The sequence below is a fragment of the Elgaria multicarinata genome, chromosome 3 (assembly GCF_023053635.1).
Source record: "Elgaria multicarinata webbii isolate HBS135686 ecotype San Diego chromosome 3, rElgMul1.1.pri, whole genome shotgun sequence".
NCBI lineage: Eukaryota > Metazoa > Chordata > Lepidosauria > Squamata > Anguidae > Elgaria > Elgaria multicarinata.
In genome coordinates, this window is record NC_086173.1 from 37,694,689 (window position 1) to 37,716,498 (window position 21,810).

The 21,810-nt window shown below is 42.8% G+C and overlaps 1 protein-coding gene across 2 annotated transcripts in view; it reads left to right on the plus strand.

Moving 5' to 3' along the window:
* The first annotated feature begins 10,355 nt into the window (after positions 1-10,355).
* Positions 10,356-21,810, plus strand: part of DGKA (diacylglycerol kinase alpha) — a 54,060-nt gene continuing 42,605 nt past the window's right edge. Inside the window, exon 1 of one of the 2 annotated variants that reach the window (XM_063119987.1) lies at positions 10,356-10,393. The gene's annotated coding sequence lies outside the window, so the exon portion shown is untranslated. Of the gene's footprint in view, positions 10,394-11,753; positions 11,766-21,810 lie in introns of those variants that run through there. The other variant, XM_063119985.1, reaches the window with a different exon arrangement.

The window sequence follows — 21,810 nt, forward strand, 5'->3', positions numbered from 1 at the left end:
TCCTGGTATTGCCGCCCCACCCCGCCCCTTCTCCTTCCCCCTCCAGTTCATTGGTTCTTGTGGTTGATGGACATTCTGATGGTCATGGGCACCTTCCCCCCACCCCACTCTGGTTTTGTTGCCTAAAGTTTAGCAGTTTAGCATTTCATTGGCTCGGCACCTCGTACAGCAGGCAAAAAAATAAATAAAGAGGTAAGTTGAAATGGGTGGATGATAGAGCATTGAGAGTGGGGTTGGAGCAACGAAAGTCCAACCGATTCGGCACACTGGAGAAGAATCGCCCCTGCCCTCTTTCATCAACAAGACCACCCTTCAATGCACCTGACCCTAAGAAGGGATGTTCTGCAATATAGTGCGAGGATGGCAATACACGGGGATGGAAGGGCAGTTTTTCGCATATGGAGAGAAAAATCCTGCACTTTCCCCACCCTAGAAAAACACAGAAAATAGTGGGGAAGAGACAAGATGACTGCAGGATGGGGACGATGTCATGTGAGGATCATGGGTCAAAATGGTAAACAAGACAGGACGACAGTGCGATAAAACGCTGATATGATGGAGCTCTAAGTTCAATAGGGCTTACTGCTAGGTAAGTAGATATAGGATTAAAGCCTTAATACAGCAGCCATAATACAGCCTAATTGTGAACGGAGTGGTGATGAGGCATAGAGTAACAGTTTTTAAGGCAGTTTTCTTCCCTAACCTGGTGCCCTCCAGATGTGTTGGGCTACAAGCCCGTTCACTTCAAGCCATTATGTCCCAATGGCTTGACCTAATACCGACCTTCTCTAATAGAACCTTCTCTAAGATAAAACTGTTTTCTGGTTCAGAATTTTACAAGTTAAAACCCACATTTTTAATGGTGCTCAGAAGACATGGGGGAACTAATGTATACTGCAGAGTACAGGTGCACTGTGCTCTGAAGGGGCCCCCACCATGCCAGAGCGGAGCAGAGCTGAGCTGTGCTTTCTGCACCAGCTGCATCCTTTGAACGGGCTTCAAGGACAGACTCTCATAGAGTGGTTTACATCTGTTTATTCAGAAATGGGCATCTCTTGTCTGCTCCATCTCAAGGACTTAAGACAGAGGTCAGTACTTAAAAAGGGGGAAAAAAGCACATATACATACACACATAAATACACAACACTATTGTTTATGAGCCTTTGAGGTTATGAGAGCATAAATACTTTTCTGGGTCTGCATCTATGAAAAAATGCTGCAGTCACCTCAACAGAATTGTTGGAAAGCCTCCTGACCATCATTTCCCCTATAACATCAACAATAAGATCATATCCACAAATGGCAGTAGAGTAGCTCTGTTGGACGACTGCAGCAAAATTGCCAGACTCCTGTGTTATCAAATTTAAATAATGTATGGTGGCATGAGTGTTCCCAGCTTACAGGCATACTTTATCCATAGGTTGCTATCTATAATTGAAGCTCATGTCACAGTCAATAAGGGTCACTGTCTTATGTTCATACCTGTGCGTGTCTGGGAGAGAAGACCAGAGATACATACATTATTCTGGTGGTGCGTTTTCACAGGTTTTCAGGGTGCATTCTTGGGAGACACACATCTCATTTTTAAAAAATGGGTTTATGAAGCAAGCTCGGAGAGTGAAGACGGGTTCAATGCATGTTGAGGAGTTTGGACAGGTACCATGTTGTGCTGAAAGATTGTACATGCATCTGTATTTTGTAGGAATGTAGTTACGGGGCAGCTGCAACAGAAGAGATAAAGGGAACCCATGGAGCCATATCATCCTACTTTTGGGTAGGATTCTGTGTCTGCTATACTTAATGAGGAAGTTTGTACACAGTTATTATCTCCCATATTTTGTCAAGCTAGTGCTGCTTGGAATTTAGGCAGGCTTCCAATTCTGTGCTATACATAGCTTAGTAGCAATATATATGAAGATCCCCTAGGATGCTGGGGTCATTTTGATCAAAGCAGTGAAGTAACAATCCTTAGTGGTTTTGTATGATCCGGAGTGATATTAGGAATCTTCAGCAAAACACCCCTTGCACATTGATGGGGAGAGAAGAATCACCCACCACCACCACCACCCACACACACACACACACACCGTTCCTGCCAGTGTGTACATTTGATGAGCATGAAAAGCCCTACACATTTACTGATGTTCATGTGTAAAGCGCTATGCAAGGACCAATCAGGATATCTCCCCCCCCCCTTGCATGGAGGGGTTTTATACACACCCAGCAGTATGCATGCAGTGTCCCTGTCATATTTGGCAAATGTATGGCCAGTATGTGTGCTGGCAAAGAGTGGGGCTTGCCCCTGCAGCCCTTGACGTGTTCTTTTATTATGTTTGTTTGAATGCCACTATTCTTGACAGCAGTTGATAACTAGACTCCAGAACTTCTGCGCTATGGGTCATTCTCACCAAAGATGGCAGCATGTGCCTCTCTGTCCACGAGCATTATCCTTCCAGCAAAATTGGCTGTAATTATTGCATGCTAAAGGAAGCTTTGCAGGGCTTAGAAACCACCAGCAAATACGTCTTTGACCCATGAATGCTGTTAAACAGAAGGACAGATGCAGGAAGCATCTCTGTCTCAATCTTCTCTCTGTTGTCCTGATTGCAAAACCTTCTCATCCCTGCATTTGGAGCGTGCTTCCTTCCTTCCTTCCTTCCTTCCTTCCTTCCTTCCTTCCTTCTGGGGTCCCTGGGTTCTGAGCAGTCACACTTAATCTGTGCAATGGCTCTGTGAGGTAAGTTAGACCAGGAGGCCGTGAGTGACTTGGCCCGAGGCCGCCCAGGAAGCTGCCCAGCTTAACAGGTACTTGTGTCTCACCCACATCCAAACTCACCCTTCTGTTCACTGCACCTGGTGTTTTCATAGCAGTTGAGCCATCTATTTCTTTATTATGTTTGTTCGACTGGCAGTGGGTGGGGCTTTCTTTAGGAGGGGAGACTGAAAGGGTGACATTTTCTTGCCACTGACATGTGGGGCTGGAAGAACTAATTAGCTAATGATAGTAATTTGATCTAGAAATGTGACTGCCGAGTGGGCTGGGATTGTGCGCGTATGTGACTGTCTAAACCGCAGCACCAAACACCTCCCACCCACGCACATTTTACTGGCAGAAAAAACATCTGCAACCTCGAAAGGGGAAATTCCAGATGCTGTATTTATGACATAGTGAAAGGGAGAGGGAGGGGTCCCCTCTCGTCCAGGCATCCCCTGTTCTGGGTCTAACTGTTGTAGATGCTGAGCCCCCAGATAGAGAGAATTCAAATCAGCTGCATTGGAGGAATCTCTTCCAGGATATGTGTGTGTGTGTGTGTGTGTGTGTGTGTGTGTGTGTGTGTGTGAGAGAGAGAGAGAGAGAGAGAGAGAGAAGTGTGACCTCTATATAACATATTCAAGCTGAACACTTTCCATGATAACATGAGTTGTCACCAGCCTCATGGAAGCAATCTGCGGCCTCTTGAGACCGCTAGGATTACATAAGCAGGGCTCAAAAAGATCTTTAACTACAAGCTGGTTGGTTCAGTGGATTATACAGACAAGGTGAGATGTGTTAAACATCAAACCAACTCTACACATCTGTGACAGGAGCATAGAAAGTACCAGCGTTATCTATTAGCTGTAGGGAGGGGCCAGTGCAGATGTCACTGGGGACTGGGAACAATTGTGCCTTCGCTGTGGGCTTGAATTCCTGCCCCCCCCCATTCTTAAACATTGCTTGGCCTTCTGACTGTACAGATATTATTATATATTAACCATGACTTACTCTAAACTGGGTGCACATAACCTTGTGTTAAAACCAGACCTGAGACTTTTTATTTGGTTATACGTGTTATCCTACCAAAGGCCCCTGCCTCACAATGCCTCAATTAACTGTGAGCCAGAGGTTTGCCTGGTGCCTACATTGTTATCATGATGAGTAAACGCACTATGTAATAGGATGCACAAAGCACCTTCCCTTTGTAATCTATTTATTGTATACAAACTGAAGGGCTTTTAGGGAATGCTTTTGTCCTCTTTGTGGTGGGGATCCAGAAAGTGAGAGTAGGGATAAGATTGTCACATTGCCTGAAAATGTAGGTATTATCCAGAGTCTTAGGCCATCCACTATTTGTTTGAGCAGCGCATGACCTGACTGAGAGACTAAGGTTAAATCTGAAAAGACTCTTCTAACCCAATATCATGCATAGAAGAAGTAAGCCCACTGAATCTGGTAGGTGCACAGGATTTCAGCATTGCAAGAAAACTTTCCTGATGCAGACTAGTTGCCAATAGTGCAAGCCTATATATGCCTACTCAGAAAGTAAGTCCATTGTTTTCAATGGGCCTTCCTCCCAGATAAAGTGTGTATAGGATTCCAGCCTGAGTGTTACGAAATTTGCACCTACTTCCTTTTGCCCTTTAAGCATAACTGAGAAAGCTGGTTTTGATTTGTGGCACTCCTATTAGGTTAGACATGCAGAACTGCAAGCCTTTCCAGACCTTCCACCATCAGATTTATACGGATCCAGGATATTGTGGTATTAATGCTGAATCAAAGCTTTAATTAGTATATATTTTTATCTGTCTAGCAAACCAACATTCTCTGGGTGGATTGCAAACAGCTAAAAGACTAAAATGCCATTAAAACTGCAAACATCTAAAATACAATGCAAATATTTTAAAGAATACAATATAAAACAAATAGCACAGGAATAGATAAGAGAGCCATACAAATCTAGAACTAGATCTCCAAAATGTCTGGGAGTAAAGAAAGGTCTTTTCCTGATGATAAAAAGATAACAATGTAGGCACCAGGAAACCTCTTTCAGAGAGGACATTCCATCAGCAGGGTGCCACAACTGAAAAGGCTCTTTTTCCGTAGCCACCCACCTAACATCCTTCAGCAGGAGCACCTGGAGGAGGACCAAAGATGACCTAAGGGTCTGAGCAGGTATATTTGGGAGATATTCCTTTAGATACTCTGGTCCCAAGCCATTTAGGGCTTCAAAGGTCAACATCAACACTTAGAATTGGGCTCAGACTGGAAGCCAGTACAGCGGGTGAAGCACTGGAGTCACATGATCATATTGGCTAGGACCAGTCAGTAACCTAGCAGCTCTGTTCTGAACCAACGAAGGTTTCCAAACCATCTTTAGAAGTAGCATAATATTTCTTTTTATATCTATGTTTTTGTGGCCTGGAAAAGCATCTAAACACCACCCTAAAGTCTCTGTTGTCTCTTTATTGTTCTTTAAGGAAATTACTGCTAATAAATATGTTGATGGGCACTATCTTTCTAAAGGGTTTGACTAATTCACAGAGGGCAAATGTCTCCATGACCACTAAATGGGATCTCCATGTTCAGGACCAAGATGGAAGGACAGTAGTTCAATGTAGAGCACATAGTTTGCATGGAGAATGTCCCAGTTTCTATCCCTAGCATCTCCTGTTAAAAGGTTCAGGTAGCAGGTGATGGGGAAAACCCTAGAGAGATGGGCCAATGATCTGGCCCAGTATCAGGCAGCTTCATATATGGTCTGTACACTACATGCTTGAGAGAAACCACAGAGGGGAGACATCACCTTCAAGCTCTGCTTTTAAGCTCCCAGACTCAACTAGCTGGACACTGTTCAAAAAGGAACGTTGGACTAGATTGATCTTGGTCTAACCCAGCCGAACAATGGTTAAGTTATTATGTTTACTGTAGCTGGCCAATGCAGTTATCTGATAACACCTTCTGAGAAATACACATGTTTATTTGTTGCATTTGTACCTTAAGGAGCTCAGAATTATTGACAGAGTATTCCCAGACAGTTCTGCTCAGACTTGCAATGGAAGTATCTGGGAGGAAGTACCATTCAGATCAATGACATTTATTTTTGAGTAGCAGGGCCAGACCATGACACTTTGCTACCTGAGGCAAAGGGCAAGATGACCTTTTGTTCTGACTTTATACTGTTAGTTTATCCTACCCAGTGCCTGTTTACCCTACCCTGTGCCTGTTTGCATTCTCTTCCCCTCCTTGTTTTATTATGGTTTTATTAGAATGTAAGCCTATGCGGCAGGGTCTTGCTATTTACTGTTTTACTCTGTACAGCACCATGTACATTGATGGTGCTATATAAATAAATAAATAAATAAATAAATAATGACACCACCGCCGATGCCACTTCATGTACAGAAGCCGACCAGACTGGCAGTTGACTCTTACTTCCCCACTGGCTGTCTTCACCACACCTGAGGACAGCAGAGTAACTTAGAGGCTGTATGTGTATGTGATACACATACACTTTGTTGCCCTGGCCTGCCCTCCCCCCAGGCTCTGCTACCTGAGGCATCCACCTCATGTCACCTAGTGGCAGTGGCAGCCCTGTTCAATAGATATGTATTGGATTGCATAGTAAATTGGGCAACTTCAGACTACGATCTCATCCATAAACAGTACAGTTATGGAAAGAGGGATTTTCAATGACTCCTGTAGTCTGGGTCCTGCAAGCCTGAGGGAGCTGCTTCTCCCCTAGGGACCCTTTTCTACCAATAAAGAACTATGGGGAAGACCCTTCTCCAAATATTTGCCTGAGAAATTATACCCTCTGGTGTGTATGTAGCATCACTCCTTTTCCCAACGAGGTCCATTAGATCTTAATTCTTCTTGCTGTAGAAGGCAGAGTATTTCATTTCATTGGCCCCATTCAGACAACATGCTAAACCATGCTGCTTAACCACAAAACGGTGAATGGAATTCCAGCGTGTGTAATTCCAGCTCATTGCAAATGTGGAAGAGAAGCAGGAAGCAGAGCCACGGTAAGGGAATGTGATTTCCCCCATCTGAAGGAGCCCTATATTTCCATTGGGTGCCATCACAGAGAAGGGCCTCTCTTTTGTAGATGCATTAGTGCTCTTCTCCCAATGATGGTACAAGGAACCAGTGCTGGCTCCAGGTTTTGAAGGGCCTCTGGGCAAGGCACGCTCCTTGGACCCTCTCCCTCAGTAAATCTTCCTTCTCACTGCCATTGTCACCAGCTGCTATTGCTCTTCATCCTCTTTTTCATCATTGCTACTGCTTGCTTAACAGGCAAAGAACCAGTGAGCAACTAGGCAGTGGCATCTCCTCCTCCTCCTCCTGCTCTTCACCGCCATTGTCGGTGCCAGAGAGAGGCAGGGGAACAAGCAGGTTGCAATGGTGAAGAAGAGGAGCAACTCCAGAGAGTTCTTGTCAGTGGGCCCCTACAGGGGTTTGGGCCCTTGGTAGATGTCCAACTATGCCTATCCTGGATACCAGCCCTGCATGGCACATATTATTACTGAAACCTTCTCTCATCCTAATGGGATGAAGCAAATGGGTTAAAATCATTCTGCAAATAGCACAGAAATCAATCAATGAGAACACACATTCTCAGTTGCAGCTCAGCATGCACATGAACCACACCCGCCTACAAGAATGGATTGATTCATGTGCACTACATTTATACAAAGACCCACAAGCACAATGAGTCATCAGTGCATGCATCAGCACCCACACATACCTACACAGAAGAGCAGTTGTAGATGCCGACACCCCCATACAAAACAGTTTTATAAACAGATTAAATACAGAGGCAAGTTGAGCAAATGTAAAATACAAACTTAAGAGCACACATAAAATTCATATAGGATCCCAGAAAGCCATATACAGAACACACACATCCGCACACACAATTGGGAAATATGGCATTGCTTACATTTCTCATACACACCTGCATAAATACAATACAGGCATAGTCAATATTACTTATTTATTTATTTATTGCATTTCTATATTGCCCAATAGCCAAACCTCTCTGGGCGGTTTACAAAATTAAGACAATTCAAGTATAAAACAACAGTATAAAACCATAATATAAAATACAATATAAAAGCACAACCAAGATAAAAACAGCAGCAATGCAAAAATAGAAATTTACAATACAAATTTAAAACAGCAATAGAGTTGCCACTCATAGAACTCTCACCCCTAAGCTTTTCTCACCCCTAAGCTCTTACATTTAAATAAATTGTAAATAGAAATGTTTGCATGTAGCATTGACAATGGCCTATAAACAAACAAAATGCAGCAGCCGAGATGCAACAAATTGTACTTTGTCATTTTACCACTACCCAAATGGGAACTCTAACAGAGATACATACATCAATGTACAAACAGTACAGACAGACATGCAGTATAGGGTCAGTCCCACCCATCCATTGCTTACCTGTCCTTGTGCTTATGTTTTTCTCCCTTTAAAACAGCAGGCAGATGCTGGTAATCAAGCAGCCCTGCCCTGGCTCTGGGCTTAGATTTCTGCCAAGAAGAAAAACCCTGTTGAGGAAATAAACAAATAACAGTGATGGGTGTAACTTTTGCCTAAGCCAAAGAGTGAGCAGGGGCATGTGGAATGCAGTTGTTTAGCCCTTTGTGGGCCAGGTTTTCACAAGCACCTAACTGCAAGCTTCCAAAGAGTTTCCATCAGTTCTTAAGTTGTTGTACCCTAAATACAAATGGCTAAACATCCTATTGGAAGAGAAAGGACCCGGGCTCTTTGGATAACCAACCTCTGTGTATAATGCACAAGGCCCACAAACCCACAGTAACATACACATGAAGTGTGCCATTGAACAGTATGCAAGACTGAGGTCTGTGTGTGTAAATCAAGAAAAACGGAGTGAGTGGTCTTTTTGTAACCATCAAGATGTAAGATTGTATGAAAGAAAATGTTATGTGTAAAATCACTCTGCAGTTGTGATAAACCACAAGTTTAACTACTTTGCTGTATCCTATATATATAATCCTCTAATGGCTGTGGCCCTAGACTCACTAGGGAATCATGCTGTAAGTGGAGTGGCCAAAGCATAAGGGTGATGCAAATCCCCACCCCTCTTTTTAAAAGGATAATCACTGCTAGATATCCTGGAAATCTTGCTTTGTGGCAAAGTAGCTCACATAACCCCTCACTGTGGATTCATTGAAAGTGGGTTGATTTCAACAACAACAACAAATCAGCTGTTTGAAACATGGTTCCAAATGTGTCCCCTGAATCAGTCTTAAGAGCATGACAAATTTCAATGCACTGGAAGGACGGACTTTGAACAAGAAAATAGCAGGCAGCAAGGTTTGGAAGATGTGCTGTTTAAATTCTGCTATTTTAAGCAAGAAAGGCTGTAGTCTAAACCACAAAAGCATAGAATAATTGTGGCATGTTAGGTCTTGATAATACACAAGTGGGTCTTGCAACAAAATGGTGCAGTGGTGTGCTCTTGTTTAGTGTTCCAGATAGCCAGCCAACCCTTTTTCAGGAACACTCCGTTCTATTCCCCACTACACACATTCTGGGGCCGCTGAATATATTGAATACTTTTAGTTGGTTTGTCCCTGTGTGTGTGTGTGTTCCACCACTACCGCCCACCCACACTTCTGCAAATATAGTTATCCTAACGCAGAACCTGAGTTTGCTCTGATCATAATTAAGTAGAAACTTTGATCAAAATGGAATGGCCCTGGAGCAATTTAATTATAAAAGTTGCCTATTCATTACTCTGATTGTTGCTGAGGTTTGGTAGGCGGTACAGATCTATATACTTAAGGCAGGGAGTTTTCAAACGGTTCTGAGGAGTGCAGGATGGATGCTTAGCATTCTATCTGTTTTAGATATATAGACCTGTACCGCCAGCCTCAATGGGCTGATGGCAATGGTGGACTAGATGCCCTAGGAAGGCATATTGCCCACCACCACTGATTTCCTCTGTTGTCCACAGCTTCAGGGGAATGTGAAGTATGCTCTAAGGTGCCTTCTCTGTTCATGTGGATGGACTGTGAGGCCCGTGTGCCTCATGTGGACAGTGCACACCTTAGAACATACCAGCATTCTCTGCAATGGAAAGGAGAGGTGAACATGTGGGAAAGGTGCCCTGAAAATACAAGTCTAAAAACCTCTGACCTTAAAGAACTGTGATGGATGCTTTTGTAAAAATAAATAAATAAAATAAAATAAATGGCTTCTCCAGGAATTTTATGGGTAACTTATTTTCTCCCCTCATGCCCGATCCCTGCTCCTTCTTGTTCTTGCATTCTCTATGAAAGCAAAATAGGGAGATAGGTGTGCTCTTTAAAACCGTGGTGCTAATTTCAGCTCAAGTCCCACCCCCTCCGGCCCTCGTTGGATGTCCGGTTCGCATCTGAGGGAAGCGGCTCGTGCCTTTTCGTGAGCTGCCCCTCCCGGTGTGTGTTGAATGTATACAATGAAAGAAAGGAAGAAGTCGGAAGAGAGCTGCCTTGTGCTGATGTCAAGAGTAGGGCTGGCTCAGAAGAGGGTGTGATTGAGTTTGGCTGAGCTTCAGACAGCCGTCTATCTTCTGTTTCTAACTTCCAGTGTGCTGCTGAGACGGGCTGCAGAGCAAGGTACAGAACTCCTCCCTGCTTCGTGTGTGTGTGTGTGTGTGTGTGTGTGTGTGTGTACACGCAGGATGAAGGAATCCGGTAGGATTGGAGGGGGAGGGGGCGGTAGCAGAAGTTGGGGGAGATGCGATGTGCAGTCAGTTATAGGGCCAACGTGATTGGGAACTCTCCGCTTCTTTGCCAGTGAGTGGACTGGAGTAGATTTCAACGCCACAGAACTCCGGTTGCTTCACTGTCTGTGATCAAAGCGGTTGGGGCGGAGGAGATGGAAGTATGTCTAATTGGTGTGGGATCCGAATTGCCGCTCCCCTCCCCCCTCCCATTTCAGTCCGTTTGTGTATGCGAGAGAGAGAGAGAGAGAGATGCAAACTGGGAAGGGGCAAAAATAGGTTTCTTTAAAATATGTATGACTCCCAAGGCGCGTCCTGGGGAGGAGGCTGACGGGCTTCTTTCTTATTTTAGCAGCAACGGGTGTGGTGGGGGGGTGGAGAGAAGACAAGGAGAACTTTGTGTGCTGTCGGAGGGGGGGGAGAGAAAAATGGATGGTGAAACTTCAGTGTCTCTGCTGATTCACCTCTCTGCCTTGCAGAACTGGGGCACGTTGTTGCACCAAGAAACAATGCCAGCCGCAAACTTTCTTTTGTGCCTGAGCCTCCCACCCCACCCCCCAGCAATCGAAGAGGAAGGAAATCCATTTCAAGGCCAGCCTGTTGGGGAGAGTGTGTTTAGTGCCACTTTAAACTTGAATGTGCTTTGCTGCTATCAGTTACCTCCTTCATTGAAGGCTGTCTGGCTTTATCTGACCCTGGGGAAGGCTTGCCTGGCCTCATTTCCTGTGAATAAGAGGGCGTTGATTCTTCAGATTTGCCATGGATAACATGGCATTGCATGCCTTGCTTTACTGGCATGAGCATGTAAAATGATCCCCCGCTGTAAGCTTGAATGTGCCTCCGCTCGTTCCTCGTAGCTTTATCTCTGCAATGCAGGAGACAGTTGCCCCCAATTAACGGCGAGATGCCGTCTGGATGCTTTGGCAGCTCCCCTGGAATAGAATTGTATTGAGCACTTGATGAATATCTCGAGACAGTCTTCTGATGAAGCCCTGTCCTTGAGATACTGCTGCCTACGATATGGCTGAAAGATGCAAAGAGCCTCCTTTTTCTGGCAGTGGGCTTTCTTTCAGAGTCAGCAACACTGCAAGATCCCAGGCCTAGTAGGGTCTTCCCCAGGTTGCTCCTATCCAGAGATCCCTTAAAGATTATGGCTTCAGCAGAGATGTCGGAAACGCTGGATCTCATGGACCTTCATGTGTGCTCTTATTCCCTTGAGCTCCGTTCTCTCAAGCTGGAATTTCACGTAGGTCTTTGCCTAGTGGGTGAGGCTTTGATAATCTTAAGTATCCCTCCTGCCTTTGAGATCTCTGTTTTTTAAAAAAAGGCACTTTCCGTTGTATGTAAAAGCAGACTGAAAAAGGCTGTGAATGGGGAGAGCACTTAGGTACACTGATGGCTAGGTTTAGTTGTCCTGTCTGAGGTTTTAATAGGACTCATTCTATGGAGAGAACAACCTCTTATAACTGGAAGATGGGGTTTGGTGGGGCCACTGAATTTGAGGGCAAGATGTCTTGCTGCTGGGTGCTTCCAGAGGAGGCTTTTGTTGTGCAATTGCCTTGCCTCGATTCACTTAATTTTATGGGAGTTCCAGGTGATGCCTTCTATTTATAATCCTCCCGTTGTTTTCCCGCTTTCCATCTTTTTTCTTATGAAAGAAAAGCCATTAGAGTGGGACAAGACAGAAACCTGCACAATCCCTTTTGACTGCTAGCACTAGGAGCCCTCTGTCAGAAGCTCCCAATGTGGTAAAGCAATCAAACAGGCTGATAAGCTGTAGACTTAGGCCTGCAGATAAAGTGCAATTACAAGTATTGTGGAACAGTTATCAAAGTTCAGTTGAACTTTCTTCTTGGGAGCAAGGCAAGAGATCAAAGTTTGGGTACCTACTCTGCCTTGAGTGTCACAATCCGTTTTCTTTTAGCATAAACTGTTGTGCTGAGGGCCCCAAGTTCAATTCCTGGCACCTCCACATAGGTTTAGGAAAAGCTAGCTTGCCAGTCAGTGTTGACAACACTGGGTCAGAAGGACCAATGGTCTGACTTTGTATAAGGCAGTTTCCTATGTTTGTAGCTCAATTGAGAATAAAATTGTAAAGCACTCTGGAAGTTGGAAAGTGCCTTAACAATAAAAATGTAATGCTGCAAACACCTTTGACAAATCCGCTCATTTCTTTTTTTGTGTAAACCAGTTTGGCGGTTCTTGAACCATCTTGTACCTAAGGAGGTCTTCTGAGACTGAGCTAATACTGTTCTGCCCCCAGTTTTCATCCCAACAGCATTAAAATAAGACTAGTGATTTCAGCTTCACTATTTTATAGCTTTGAGTTTTGTGATCTTGGAGAAACCTTCCATGTGTTTTCTGATAGCTGAGAAGTCTTGAAAACCTGATTTCAGTCAGCCATAAAGGCTATGGAACCAGATAGCACACACTAACTGCAATGATGTTGCATGTGTGTAAATAATCTCATGAGTTTTAAGATATCTTTTGATCTTGCAGAGACATGTCCTGGACATTTGGTTGAGCAGATCTAGTAAAAAAAAAAAAAGCAAAAGCAAAAGCAAAAATAGAAGAAGAAGCTTACTTACTTTGTCCAACTTACTTTGTAAATGTTAATGCTGAGCCCTGTGATTTTTGTACAGACATAGCTTTCTAGGGAAATCAGTTTTGGAAAACTTCACTTTTTAGACCTAGGATTCATTTTCAGACAAAGTTTAATTTCCTCAAATATTTTCCATTACATATATATAGAGAGAGAGGGGGGGAGGTTTGGGTGGAGTCTGAGGGAGATGGGTAATTGATGACTCAAAGTGACATTTATCCTCTTGTTTCACTGTTTGTGCTGCTTAAAAATTCCTCTCTTGTGCTAGCCAAGTACTTGATTTTCCAGCTATTAACACATCAGGGTTGTGCCAAAAATAATATCTAGCTTGGTATAGAATGTTACTGCTGTGCTGCTCTGAGAATATTGAGCACTCAGAGTGAGTAAGGCAATATATTTTATTGAACTAATAGCGGCTTGGCAATCTTAAGCATGTCCACCGAGAAGTAAGTCCTACTGAATTCATTCCAGGTAAATGTGCATTGGATTGGAGCCTTAAAAGATGGCTTTACACTCAGTAGTATAAAGCTTGTCACATTTGCAATTCTTCAATCATTTCCCAGATTTTGAGAAACTATCTTCTTTCTGCAAATGGAAAAAGCTGTGGGGATTGGTTTGCCTGAGCTAATTGAGGGAATCAGAATTAAGAAAGAATCTTAAGAAAGGTGTGTACATATTAGTTGCTTCCGCACGAGCCCTTTTTTCCGGAGCATTCAGATATCATGGTCAGCGCTTTGCATCCTACAATTTTCTGTGTTACTCTCTGGTATTCCCCTCCCCCCCCAAGACCCAATTTGTAGCCATTTTAGCGGATAAAATGCAATTGTCAACCTGCCTAGTGAAACATTTGAGAGCTCCTTTGTTTTTAATTAAATGTTACTTATTTTAAAATTTTCTATACACCCCCTTCATTGGCAAAGGCAATCCCAGGGCAGTGTACATACAATTATTAAAACAATATAATACATTGATAAAAAATAAAAAGGAACATGAAAACTATAAAATCAGCAAATAAGAAGTCAATCTAAAATTTATTTACAAAATTTATAAACTGCTCTATATATCTAAAACAGATTCCAAAGTGGTGAGCAGTGAAGAAAAAAGAATCAAAATGCAAAGTAATAAAAATACCTAAAATCAATGCAGACTGCATTTTTAAATTTTCCTCAGAATGCCTGGACAAACAGAATGCCTGGCAAAATATATATCTAGGCAATAATTTAACTGGGTGCTGAGGAGAATATAATATTCTGTGTCCATCCCGTTTCCCTTAGGAGAGCATTCTAAAATTGGGGTGTTACTACAGAGAAAACTCTCTCTTTTATAGATACATAGAGCACCAACATGGAGGAGGACCTCCTCTGAACATCCCAATGCTTCCTGTTTGCAGGTTCAGTCTTTTTATTGTTTCCTGATGGCTTGGGGGGTGAGGGGTAAGTGACAGATAAACTCTTAATTGCCCCAATGTCAGTTTCTCTTCCTGCAGGAGAGTAGGAGACTTTACCGATTTTTAAAATCATTTCTTTTCTTTTTTAAATAACTAGTTATATGTATTTCAGTTTAAAAACTGAACAGAATTTTTTTGGGTAACATTAAATCAGAAATCAGTAAATCACATCTTCCCTCCAAAAAAAAAGAAAACAAGAAGGGGGCAATTAATAGACTATTCATCACTAATCCTCCCACCTGCCCATGCCTGGAAGCAGTGCAGCTGAATGTACAAGGAGGAAATGGTGAATTAATGTTGCTGGGAACCTTTGCTAAATGGGACTTACTTGTGAGTAAGCATTTATTGGAGGATCTTAACCATGGGGAAGGGCATTGCTGCATAATATAGCACTACATTTAGTGCTTGTGCAGAGCTATTGTTTTAATTCCACTTTCAGCTAGTTACGGAAAAGCAATGCCTCAGCATTGCTAAAGGGCTTTAATGTAGAATTATTATTATTATTATTATTTATTTATATAGCACCATCAATGTACATGGTGCTGTACAGATAACACAGTAAATAGCAAGACCCTGCCGCATAGGCTTACAATCTAATAAGTTGTAGTAAACAATAAAGAGGGAAGGAGAATGCAAACAGGCACAGGGAAGTGTAAACAGGCACAGGGTAGGGCAAAACCATCTGCCCTGGCGTTCAACTAGTCTCACTCCCTGCGCAAACGTAAGGAGTTGTGTCTCGCAACTTTCCTCTCTCTCTCTCTAATTTAGCAGGCCGGGACAGTCATAAAATTTACTACGGAGAGGCATGAAATATAACATGAGATGGATGGCTACAGCTGGTGTACGTAATTATAATTGCAGCAATGTGCAGCCATTTTCACCAAGAGCCAATTTGTAGGGCCCCAAATTCATATTTGGGCTAAAGGCGGGTTCTGGGTTTGAAACTCTTAAATGTGAACAGTTTGAATGAGTTGTTGGACAATTTTTATATATGAGAGTAGAAGTCACAAGAGTTTGGAATTGTAATGAATCTCAGCTTATATTTATTGCGTATAAGCAGTGCCATAAATACAGCATAACTTAAAATAAGTGTATGCTATAGTAGCATTATTTAAACAATATCTCTGCAACAGCAAGCGCCAAAATTCGGAGATCTTTGGAAGTCTGACCAGAACTCAGTGGATGCTCAAAAACATACCAGGTGTCACATGTTCTACTTTACCCCTTGCTGCACCAGACTGTATTCTTCTCCACAAAGCGGACTCAAAGCATCTATATTTCCTTTATCCTGATTCTCATTTCTGTGGTTCAGATAAATCTTGATTTGTTTACAGTGAAGCAATTAATATTCCATTTTGATTAGACAACTATCTCTTCCAGGAGAATTCGCATAAACCATTATTGAATTTATTTATTGCATTTCTATACCGCCCAATAGCCGAAGCTCTCTGGGCAGTTTACAAAATTAAGACAATTCAAAACAAAACAACAGTATAAAACCATAATATAAAATACAATATAAGAACACAACCAAGATAAAAACAACAGCAATGCAAAAATACAAATTTAAAATACAAATTTAAAACAGCAAAGTTAAAATTAATTTATAGACTGTTAAAATACTGGGAGAATAAAAAAGACTGTAAATACAGTGAGCTGCCCGGTATGCACAACTGTTTTCCAAAACTAAACTAGATACCAGGAGATCTATGATTGGATGTCCTGTGGTGCGTTGTTGGTTTATTTCAATCAGCCAGGGAGGGGAGGGGAAGAAGTTTTTGGAGTGGGTGGTGTTTAAATAACATGGTTCACATGATATTGAAATTGCACTCCTAAAGTAATTTGCTCAGTGGGGAAAACATATAGCTGCTATAAAGATACCTGTATGTTTTCTCTCTGCCCTGCCAAATATTTGTTTCATGGGAGCAATTTAGATTGGGTAAACAGCACTGGTGAAAGGACTCAACACCCCCTCCTCCCAGCATTGCTCCTACAATCTAATTGTGGGATGGGGGGGTATTATGGCTACTCAAACTGGGGGGAAAAACACCTATGGGTGATCCAGTCACAGATCTCTCAGCAATTTAGTCTAGTTTGGCCCCGCAGCATCTGTATATTTTCTTTTGTCCGAGGGCCTAGCTACAGCACACACATGCCAAAGTACACATTTACTCAAGAGATCAGGGCCCTGTTATTGGGCAAATATCACAGGACTTTATAACCTTCCGATGGAGTTATTTTTAATTTAGGAAAATAAAAGAACTTCCTGTACAGAAATTAACTAGGAAAAACAAATTGGGCACTAATCTGCAAGAGACGATTATCTCAAAGCAAATGGGGGATACAGTGAGGCTTGTAAATATTTGGAACGTCCTTGCTCTTGCCACATCTCCAGGGAATCTCCTACTTGCAGTCTGCTGCTGGGGGACAGTCCATAATGCCTCAGGCATCAAAGCGGGTGGGGACGGAATGGGTAGCAAAGCTGTGACGAAAGAGGAATTCACTAATTGGGCAAAGTATGTTGAGGGGCAGTGGTATGTGTGTGTGTTATTAAGACCATTAAATGTTGGCTTTGTTTCTAGATGGTCCCTGTTTAACATCTTGAGAATCTTAGCATGTATATATTTATTTTTTAAATTGCGAATGGATGCTTGGGAATGCATCCTGGACCTTCCAGTCTCTCCGTCCCTAACTGGCATACCTTGCCTTGCCAAGGCAGTGTATAAAATCCCATCCCAGAGGGGTAGATATAGGCCAGCCTTCCCCATCCTGGTGACCAATTGGCCATGCCAGCTGGGGATGATGGGAGGTGTAGTCCAACTAGGCTGGGGAAAGCTGTCATAGTCTGTTGTTGCCAAAACAACAACATTCCATGTCCTCTGACAGCTTGACTCATAGATGCTGATAAAATTATACAAAACTAAATAAATAGACAGAAATATGCATGTTTATTCTAACCGCAGAAAGTGGGTGGCCTTTTTGCAGGATCAATCCCTAAGTATTGTTGGGATGCCTCTGGTGCAGCTAGCATATGCCCCTTCTTTTATACCCCATCAGTAAGGGGAGGTGGTTGAAACCGGCATGGCAAACAGAAACTGTTTTCTTGCTGTGCGAGCAAATGTATAGTGTGCAAAGTTCACACAGGGACCTGTGAAGAAAGCTGGCATGTTTGCTCTAGGATTACGGTTGATCCTTGAGGCATGCTTACACCCTGGGTAACGGAGACCATAGTCAGTGAGTTTTCTCATGGAAGGCATTGTTGCTTGACTGCCGCTTGTCACCTGTCAGCCCGGGAACTTTCTTAACTTATGTAGACACAGCCGGTTATATTTAAAATTGGCATTTTCCAATGTGAGGAACATAAATCCCAATGTCTGAGGCTGTGTGGGGGAGAGCAAAAGGGAGGAGTTATGGGAGGAGGCAGAGGGGAAACTGTGGCTGCCTGACCTTCTTGCAGAACCACAAAACTCAATGAAAATACATGGGTGGAACAAGGAGGAACAACTGGAGAAATGCAAGGCAGAAAAAGAGTACATCTTAGATAGGTGGGTAGAACACACTGGAGGGTGTGGTTGTCTTCCCAGTTTTTTATAGGAGAGGGATAGCTAGTTCATGGGTTTGGGAACCCTCGCCTTAAAATAATCCTACCCAGATTTCTCTTTAATTCCATTTCCTCTCAGATGTTCTAGGGCAGGATTGCAGTTTATTGCTCTCTTGCTCAGTTCATAGCCATCACCCCACGTGAGCAACAGAGTGCCACATTGCACTTCCTAGCCACCCCCTCCCCAACCCACCTGGCTGTTGCAGCCATGCTGGTCTAACTAAACAATAGTAAACTTGGTCAGTCAAGTGTCTCTCAGTTTGAAAGTGAAACAGAACCACCCAAAAATAAGAGTGGTTTCGTCATACTTGGGGGAACTCCCTAGGTACACAGAAGTATCTAAGTTTGTAAATAAAAATAATGATTTTGATTTAAAAAAAAACAAAGACAAAATCCGCAATGGCCTGACAGTGTGAGCTTTCCGGATATATGAAATGTTAATGTGTCAGCTGAGGGGAGGAAAAGTAAACCAGAGGAATCATGTGGGGGGGGGGGGAACGGGAATTGGCCTATTCAGCCCTTAATGGTTTATAGGAAGTATCCTGGAAGAGGGGATTAGAGTTGGGGGTGGAGATTGCATGCCATGAGGTAAAATAACCAACAACAACACCTCCTGTCCCTGCATTATATACTACTGTTTCAGTAGGAAAGACAGGAAAAAGGACTTCATAATCACCCTTCTTCCTTTCCCCACAACCCCCAATCAGTGAGCTACTGAAGAAACCAGCATGACTCTGGGTTGTTTCCTTGGGTGCAAATAGCAGCACAGGAGTATTTTTTTGTGTGGGATATGGAGAAAGAAGAGGTGCAATGCAGGCTCTGTGGGAGGGAAGGTGGAGGGCAGAGCGGTGGAGGACAAAATTAGGCTGGAGACAGAGGATTTTGTTTCCCCTGGGGAGTTGAAAATGGCAGTTTGAAAGAGGGATTGTTGATCATGCCATGTACGCTCCTCCAATTCTCACCTGTGGTGTTGCTTTAAAAAATCTGATCAGAAATGACTGAGGGACGAGAGAAACCTGTCTGCACGTTAAGGGAAGTGGTGCCTCTCTCAAGCCACCTTCAGACTATGGTCTGTCTCCAGCCTTTCTTTGTATGGATGTGTTAATAGAGCAATTTAGGGGTTCAGACAAAGAGTGGGTAACAAAACAGCCTATGAGGGGATTCCCTGCTGCAAATATGAAAACATCAGCATGATTTTAGCCCATTTTTAACCTGTTGAAGTTTCAAGCCCAGAGCAGTAGTCAGTTGACTGTCAATGCAGGACTTGTTTCAGGCATGGCATAGGAAACTGTACTCTCTTAAGTCTCCACATCCGCCTGGTTACACTGGTGCAAACCCCTGTGCCTGTAGTGTGAGGTGAAAACTGCAAAAACCCTTTCATGGATGCCTTGTGCTGTTAACTCAGGACTTGGATTGCTATGGGAATGCCGGATGGTAGCCGGACAAAGGAAAGGCACTGAAAAGAGATCCTGGCAGATTTTCATGTCTTTTTACGTGCTTGGATTACTGATCACAGGGCCTGGTAAGTGCTGCGTAAGAATGAAGGCGAACAGAAGGATCCCATGTAATATGAAGAAGCCTGAAATAAAGTCTAGGAAACTTTTCATTCCCTCTGATATGACAAGATTGTTTCCTTTACAGAAATGCACCATACCCCATCTTGCCTGTCACTGACAGGATGGGAGAGGGACACTGAACAGAATAATTTTGTATCTATTACTGGACAGCTAATTGTAAAAATAAAATATATTTTATTTTATTTTTGCAACTTTTCCAAACCCATGTGGTTTTCATCTAGCATAGGTATCAAGAGTAAAAATGGGACAGATGTATTGACTCTTGGGATTTTTACCTTGCCCTGTCTCGGAAAGTTCATGGCAGCTAACAACATGTAAGGATAAGTACATAATCTTAAACATAAAGTTCTTTCCTAAAAACTTGCTACTAAAAGAACTCCTTGATCATCTTCAATTGCAACGTGAAAGCAGACAACGAGAACTGGAACCTTATTAATAAAAACAAAAGTGAGGGTACTGCTAAGAAGCTGTCCTCTGCGGGCCATCGCGTTGGACAGAGGGAAAGAGGCAATCTCTAAATTATGTGGGATCCAAGATGCTGGTTTAAAAATTATAAAGCCTTAAACATCTTGAACTATTCTTGAAAGGCTGTAGGAAATCACTGGAGATGTTAAAGGGCTGTAGTCATGGCCTCTTGGTGAACCCTTTGACTGAAACCCTTCTACAGGCTGAATGGTCTTGTGTCAGGACCATTGCTGTGCTAGTGCAGATAGGAATACTGCAATTGTATCCATCTGTAGTTCAAGCAAGAGCACAGTATAGGTGAAATAATGGAGGTTAGCTTAGCATCAGTATGTAAATGAACCATGGACTCATAGGGCAGTTCTTTTGCTTTAAGAACAAAGGAGATGAGAGCTTAGTATGGCTTCTTCTGTGCTAGCTATTTTATTGTTTCTCAGTGGCAGTTTATGGCTCATTAATACACGTGTCTTGTTCATTTTCCCTGGAATCATCTAGAAAATAGTATAGGTACAATGCTAGTGCAGTGTAACTATGCGTCATCACATTGTTTTGCTATGCCATTTGAGGATGCTGTTAAAAATGTGTGTGGGCAGAAGATGTACTGCAAATTGGATGTAGTAACTGTTCTCTGGAAGTTGAGCTAATCATCTATTTATTTATTAAGTATATTTCTTGCCAACCTTTCTCTAAAAACATAAACCTGAAGTGGTTTTTTAAAAAATCAAATTAAAATGGCAATAAAACATAAAAATGATCTCAATTTAAGACTGAAAGCAACACATTTAACATAACATTGTATCACCATTTCAAATGGCTACAGAAAAAGGAAGGTCTTCGCTATTCTTTGGAAAGTCATTGAAGATTGAGTGTTGCAAGCATCTTGAGGGAGAAAGTCCTGCATTGTGGTGTTAATCTTCAGCTTGCTGGAGCCATTAACCTAATTGTGGAAGATTTGGGCACATAGATCTGGGCTTCTCTAGATCAACCTTTCCCATCCTGCTGATACCTAGTGATTTTAGTTTTCAGTGCCCATCAGCCCCAGCTAGTATGGTCAATGGTCAGGAATATTGGGAGATGTAGTCCAAAACATCTGGAGGGCACCATGTTGGGGAAGACTACCCTAGATGATTTAAGAGGCTGCAGATGTTTGTATGGGATTAAACCTCTTCCCATGACTAGGCAGGGTTTAAATAATATATGGCTTCAAGAGTGAGTATCATCACCTTTAATTGAGCCCGGAAACAAACTGATAAGCCATGAAGATCTTGTAGTATCGGGAGTAGTATTTTTTGACTAGTTTTGTCATTCACTTGCTTTTTGTACAGTTATGCTTTTCCAATATTGTATGCGCAGTACCACAACTGTTAGCCGTTTCAAAAGAAAGTCTGCCTCGGAGTGTGATAGATGAAGAAACCTCAGTGACGCATCCTCAGGGACAGTTCACATAATTCTGCTTGTGGAAACACAGGGGTGGGGTGGGGTGGGGTGGGGTGGGGGGAAGGTATGCCATGGAAGGAACAGACGATAAGATGCGAGATAAACATTGTGGGAGAACTGCAGGCATCTGGGTTTTGCTTCAACAGGTGGCTTGTTGTACCTCCGGTTTCTTTACGCCCGTCAG